Source organism: Polypterus senegalus, chromosome 12 (genome assembly GCF_016835505.1).
Source record: "Polypterus senegalus isolate Bchr_013 chromosome 12, ASM1683550v1, whole genome shotgun sequence".
Lineage (NCBI taxonomy): Eukaryota > Metazoa > Chordata > Cladistia > Polypteriformes > Polypteridae > Polypterus > Polypterus senegalus.
Genome location: NC_053165.1, coordinates 84,054,641 through 84,061,872, shown reverse-complemented (window position 1 = coordinate 84,061,872; position 7,232 = coordinate 84,054,641).

Sequence of the window (7,232 nt, the reverse complement as noted above, 5' to 3'; positions counted from 1 at the left end):
TACTCCCATGCACCCTCCGGTAACTTCGCCAGAGAGAAGAGCGGGTCTACTGTTCCATGGTCAAGATGGAATCCATGTTGTTCCTCCAGTATCTTTGGCTTTTAGTGGTCCGCTACCGCTAAGATTCACCCCTTTGAAGAGACGGTGATTTATTTATTTTTCTGGTGGAGATTCCAGAGGTGCACCCAGCCTTGGCCCGACCCACACACACTCACAAGCAGAGACAAAAAAACAACTGGTAATAAAACAATTAAAGAATGTATTCAACACTAATAAACGAAATATAACTACACGCTAAGTAATCCCACCTCAGTCCCCTTACGGCGATGTTCAATAAACACAAACAAACCACGACAATAAACACTCACGACAACGTCCTTATACAGTCCAATACAGCAAAAGAGGGTGAAATGATACGGTGTGAAGATGAGAATCCCGAGGACAACTTCCGTAGGAAATGAGTGAAAGAGTCCTGTCGGTAGTCTTGAACGGCGAGGGCTGAGATTTGCAGGAGCGCTCCTTTTGAAGACGCACGACGACCAATCCTCCGCTATAACACGACAGGCAGTGTGAACGCTGGCCCCGGCACAGACAGACGGACAACATATTTTCACCCAACACACCGTTTATTATACACTATATACAATATCAAGTCCAAATCACGTGCACTCACAACCCCAGCGCCCTTGGCACTGAATCCCCCAAAGTCCAGGGCCCACAGTCTCTGTGCCTTTGTCCTGGCCGCCTCCTGTCCTCTCTCCAGCTCTGTCCACTTCCACCCGACATCCACTGCTGACTGGAGGGAGGCGGCCCCTTTTATGGGGAGCCGGATGGGCTCCAGCTGCTCCCGGCACTTAACGGTGGCCACACCCTGTGTGGCGGAAGTGCCGCTGCGCACCCGGAAGCCGTCCGTGTCTCCCCGGTTGTCTTCCCCCCGGCACTTCCTGGTGTGGCGGAAGTGCCGGACTCCCGGAATAAACAGGCACTGGCCACGGGTCCCTACAGGGCTGGGCTTCCAAGCCCTGTACCCGAGGCCCCCTGTCTAACCAGGACGGACGCCCCCACTCGGTCTGGAGGAGGCACACGCCCTCCTCCGGTCCTCTAAGGCGTCCCGGCCGGGCTCCATCCCCGGCCGAGGGCCACACGGGATGAACCGGCACCGGGGCGCCGCCCAACAGAACCAGGACGGACGCCCCCTCGCGGTCTGGAGGAGGCACAAGCCCTCCTCACGTCCTCCTGGGCGTCCCGGCCGGGCTCCAGCCCCAGCCGGGAACCACAGCAGGCACGAGACGGTCCATTCATCTAACGTGAAACGATCATCCTGGGCACGATTGACTTTACCGACAACACATTGGACAGGATATACAAAACACCAATCTCCTTTTGCTCCATCAGGCCTACCTTTTAAACTTTCTCATTCGCCACTTTCGTCCCCAGCAGCCCCTACTTCCGTTCCCATCATCCTATGCATGGTAATCCCCCTTGGGCTGCTGGGATGTGAAGTTCTCCCCAAGCTAGCACTGTTACTGGCTCAACCATCAGATGGAGTCTTCCATTGAAAATGTCTTAACCTAGCGGGCCGAGGAGTGTGATACCTCTGTAGAGGGGCACCCCGTCACCTCTTATTCAATCATTCCAAGGGTGCTCCAGACAACACTGAATAGACGCGTTGACCCAACACTGCTTTCATCGCCTCCGTTGGGATTTCATCCAAACCACACGGGCACAAGCAACAGTGCTGAGATTGCCCACCACCAACATGTCCATTGCTACGTCCTCCTCCACCAGGTTATTATATTGGGAATTTTCTCGAATCTTGAACACGAGTAGCTTCACGTGCTGGCTCGTTAAATGTACACGGAATGAAGATTGGAGATTTCCGCCACAAATGTCAACGCGGATTGCCCTGCCAAGACTGTCTACTTCACACCTCCAGTGTGACGCCAACAAGGTCATGCGCGGCTGGAGATGCCACAAAGGGGTTTGCCACCAACTGAGCAATTTTTTTTGGGAGGGGGGGGACAACAACTTTCCTTATCATTCGGTACCACCCTGGGAATGCAGCGTTAGGAATTTTAATTTCAAACTTCCCCGCTGGCAGCAACTGACCCCCGTAACTATCTGCCAAAGTGGCGCACATCGGGGCATCACAGGCTTTGTGGCGCAGAGGTAATTGTTAACATGCGGTAAAAATGAGAGTGGAAGGAAGACTCCTGTAGTGAAAATGGAGCCGAACGCGAAGCCGAAACCACAGGACAGCACAGGGGGATACGAGGAGAGAGTGAAATGAGCTCACAGATTGCCGAAAAGCCAGCTGGCCCACGTCCGTCTCTCTTCCTTTCCTCTCTTTTGCATTCTAACTTAATTACACTTTATCATTTTATTTTTTGAAGTCATTTCTTTTTTTTTTTTTGGTGCAGATTAGCTGACTGGGTAACAGCTGGACTTAAACTTGTGTCGTGTTATGTTAATGGAAAGCCAAAATCAAGAGAAACTCTGCCGCGGTCAAAAGATCATTAAGTAATTCTTCTTCTTCTTCTTCTTCTTCTTCTTCTTCTTTCGGCTGCTCCTGTTAGGGGTTTCCATAGCGGATCATCTTCTTCCATATCGTCCTGTCTTTGGCATCTTGCTCTGTTATAACCCACCACCCTAATTAAGTAATTCGGTTATTGAATTTTAAAGAATAATTAATTTTAATACTGAGCCTCCAAGTACTAAGTGCACTAAGACAGTCCTGGCTTCAAAACATATATTTTGTTATTCAAGGAAATCCCCTTTAGAGGCTTCTTTCCAGTAAGCTCATCGAATTCTTGCTCCTTCCTCTCTGCACCTCTTCCATGTCTTTCTTAGGTAGAACAACTGCTTTTATGGAGGACCTGGGGAATACGTCCAGTGTCATAGGACTGCATGACAGAAGCATTTCTGGGTCAAGCAGAAGTCCCACTTAACTAAGGAGGTCTTTCCCCAGCCAGAGCCCTCTGGTGGCACTCAAAGACCCCGACTGGGCTGTCTTTCCGGACTACAGTTCCCAGCATGCTGTACTGGGACCACGCCAATGGAATACTTTATCGTATTGGGGAAGGAAGACAGTCTCCCCCAACCATCCATCATTCTGTCAACCCAACTGAGATAGTAACCGAGAAATACCCCAGGCCAGATTACTCCTCCATGTATAATGTCCATCCATTATGGCGTCCTGGCGAGGTCAGGATTCACAACTCAGGGAGGTCTTTTCCCCAGACAGAGCTGTCCTTCTGGACTACAGCTCCCAGCATGCTGTACTGGGACTGTGCCAATTATTTTTAAAGAACATTTCATTTTAATAAACAATAAATGTGCAACGATCTGAAAAGAGCAAACGAATGTCCAGAGGCAATGTGAATACAATGACCTGGTGAGGAGAGATGTCACGCGTACACTGGGTTAGTCCCCCCTGGATCTGCACTGGTCTTCACCAGCCCCTACCATCCTGTCCCATTGCAACTCTATATTGTGTAAGTGAACAGATGGACCACAACAAACCCTGGTGACCCCGTATAACTGAAGTGAAATAATCGAAGCCGAAACACACAATAATTGCGAAAAAAAAAAACATTTTTCCAGACTGTCTCAAGATGGCAGATCTTCCGGTCTTAACTTCTTCTGGAAGGAAGAGGAGGATGGACACCGGAAGTGACGTCAGAGGTGTTACCGCTCTCAGAGGGAAAGGAAGAGAAAAGCCATTAATTAGCACACAGCACCAACCCCTGGAGTGGCGGGGAATTACAATCTCCAGAGATATCGGCGTGACTGGCGTAACTCGGGAGTCCCAGTAGCACTTCAAAGGTTGCCCTCTAGGGGGAGAAATACCATCAAAAGAAATACAAAAAAAATCAGAAGTCGTCTCTCCTAGACTTTCTCGTATACTTAGATATGGGGACGGATATTTGTGGATTAAACTGCAAGACAATGATTCTGTTTTTTACATTATCTACATTCAAGAACCATCCACAACACATCAAATCAAATGAATAATAGAATAAGAACAAGATGAAGAGGACAGAAAGATATGGAAGAAGATGGTCCACTGTGGTGACCCCTAACGGGAGCAGCTGAAAGAAGAAGAGCCCTTAAACTGTCCCTTATGCGCACACATGGGAACTCGACACAGACAGACAAATTTTGAACCCATGTTTTTGGAGTGTCGTGTCACTATAAGGTGCTGCGATTGCTGCAAGATCAGACAAAAGAGCCAGCGGGGGGGTTTCTTTATTGTAAAACTTAGGATTTGAGCCTCGTTTTTTGTTTTTTTTTTCCTGAAGAGATCTGGATTAAATCAATTTGTGGAAAAAAAAATCCATTCCAAAGCTTTAAATATATGGGATCTTGACACGAGACAAACTGTCACACAGGACCACCCGAAAAAAATAAAATAATTTATAGGAATCCACCGAAATGCTGCAGGGAGGTTGCACCACCAGTCCTCTGGGATACTGTCACGGCTCTACAACATAAAGAAAGAGAGAGCTGATTGAAAGCAAATGGCACAATTGTTGATGCAAACAATAAAAATATTTGTAAAAGCCGAGCAGGAGGATCCCGGGTATTCTCTTACAATAACATCCTGATGTCATTTCTTCGGCAGAAATCTGAATATTTATAGCTTTTTCAGGGAAGCAGAATTAACAGACTAATGGCAGGTTTTCAGTTCTTCCGCCCCTTGGCTGAATATAAAACAGGACGGGATGTTGTTGATTTCGTACTTTAGTAGGTCGCCTGTGTGTTTCATGGCGGACCCACCATGCACGTGCCAGTCCCCTTCGCTTCAAAGCTTTAAAAGTTAGAAGGGCTTTATGGATGGACAGAACACTTCAGCACAACCAAGAAACTGCTCTGCGGCAACCGCCAGGGAAGGGTCACTCCTGACAATTGTCCTTCAAACCGGAGACCCCCAAGTTACAGACGTGCCAAGACCTTCTGATCATAACGAGTTTTTTTTTTTTCTTTTCTATTTTATTGAATTTATTTACTCCTCTTTGAGCTGCCACCTTATCATGGTGGAGGGGTTTGCGTGTCCCAATGATCCTAGGAGCTCTGTTGTCGGGTAGGGTCACCCAAGGCAAACTGGTCCTAGGTGAGGGACGAGATAAAGAGCAGTTCAGAAAACCCACTATGAAGAATAAAAACTTTGGACGGCGTTTTCCCTCGCCTGGACACGGGTCACCGGGGTGCCCCTCTGAAGCCAGGCCTGGAGGTGGGGCTCGATGGCGAGCGCCTGGTGACCGGGCCTACACCCATGGGGCTTGGTCGGGCACAGCCCGAAGAGGCAATGCGGGTCCCCCTTCCCATGGGCTCAGCACCTGTAGGAGGGGCCAAGGAGGTTGGGTGCAGTGTGAGTCGGGTGGTGGCCAAAGGTGGGGAACTTGGCGGTCTGATCCTCGGCTACAGATGAGGTGGCTCGGGCATATGATCAGGACGCCTCCCTGGTGAGGTGTTCCTGGCACGTCTAACCGGGAGGAGGCCCCGGGGAAGACCCAGGATACGCTGGAGGGACTATGTCTTTCGGCTGGCCTGGGAACGCCCCGGAAGAGCTGGTAGAAGTGGCAGGGGAGAGGGAAGTCTGGGCATCTCTGCTCAAGCTACTGCCCCAGGGAGCGGATCTCGGATAAGTGGAAGTGGATGGATGGATGAATTTATTTAAAGCTTGTAACATTGCATACAATCAAGTCAGACTTAACAAAACTAAATTCAATTCAACTCCCACCAATGAGGAAGAGAGGAAGGCCAACAGCCAGAGTCAAACTTTTGAGAGTAGTAAAGAGGGAAAGGAGTCTGTCCTCCCCCAGTATAAATACTTATTCTAAGATATTATTGATCAGAGCCTACCAGGTTTTAAAAAAGTTTTGAACAGACCCTCTAAGAGAGAATTAGATTTTTTCCAATTTCAAAGAGTATACAACATCAGTTACCCACTGACTTATGAGAGGTGGGCGAGGATTCTTCCAGTTGAGCAAGACAAGTCCCTCGGTGTGCACATAACTGAGGAACTTACATGGACGCATAACACCTCATCACTAGTCAAGAAAGCCCAGCAGAGACTGCACTTCCTGAGGCGGCTGCAGCGAGTACGTCTTCCCTCTCCCATCCTCACCATGTTCTACAGAGGCACCATTGAGAGTGTCCTGACCAGCTGCATCACGGTCTGGTATGGCAACTGCAACATATCTGACCGCAAGCGCCTGCGAAGGATAGTGAAGACAACAGAGAACATTATTGGGGTGCCTCTCCCTTCACTACAGGACATATTTTACAAACGCAGTGTCCGCAAGGCCTGCAGCATTGAGCAGGACCCCCTTACACCCCTCACATGGACTTTTCACACATCTGCCATCCAAGAGAAGATACCGCAGCATCACAGCCAGATCTGCCAGGCTGCAGGAGAGTTTTTACCCCCAAGCTGCCAGACTCCTTAACACCAGGCTGCCCCCCTGGGATCTTCCACACGGCCTCAACCACCTCGAAAAACAGAACTTTTATACATGCAGGCCGCTGTCCTGCAAAGACGGGTGTGCAGGTAGAGAAGAACCGAAGATCTCATGCTGACCTTTAAGAATTTTGCACACTGCACTTTGACATTCTTTAAACATTCTCACCTGTCATTATTTACACGTCTTAAACAACTATTATCATACACTGATCATTTCTATATTATATATATCTTCTTCTTTCGGCTGCTCCTGTTAGGGGTCGCCACAGCGGATCATCTTCTTCCATATCTTTCTGTCCTCTGCATCTTGTTCTGTTCTGTATTATCTATATCTATTATTTATTATATATTACATATTTATTGAAGGGCGGCACGGTGGCGCAGTGGTGGCGCTGCTGCCTTGCAGTTAGGAGACCCGGGTTTGCTTCCCGGGTCCTCCCTGCGTGGAGTTTGCATGTTCTCCCCGTGTCTGTGTAGGTTTTCTCCGGGCGCTCCGGTTTCCTCCCACAATCCAAAGACATGCAGGTTAGGTGAATTGGCCCTAGTGTGTGATTGGTGTGTTTGTGTGTGTCCTGCGGTAGGTTGGCACCCTGCCCAGGATTGGTTCCTGCCTTGTGCCCTGTGTTGGCTGGGATTGGCTCCGGCAGACCCCTGTGACCCTATTCGGATTCAGCGGGTTAGAAAATGGATGGATGGATGGATATTTATTGAATATATTTATGTATCTAGATTGCATAATAACATACATCACATTCATCTTGTCTTT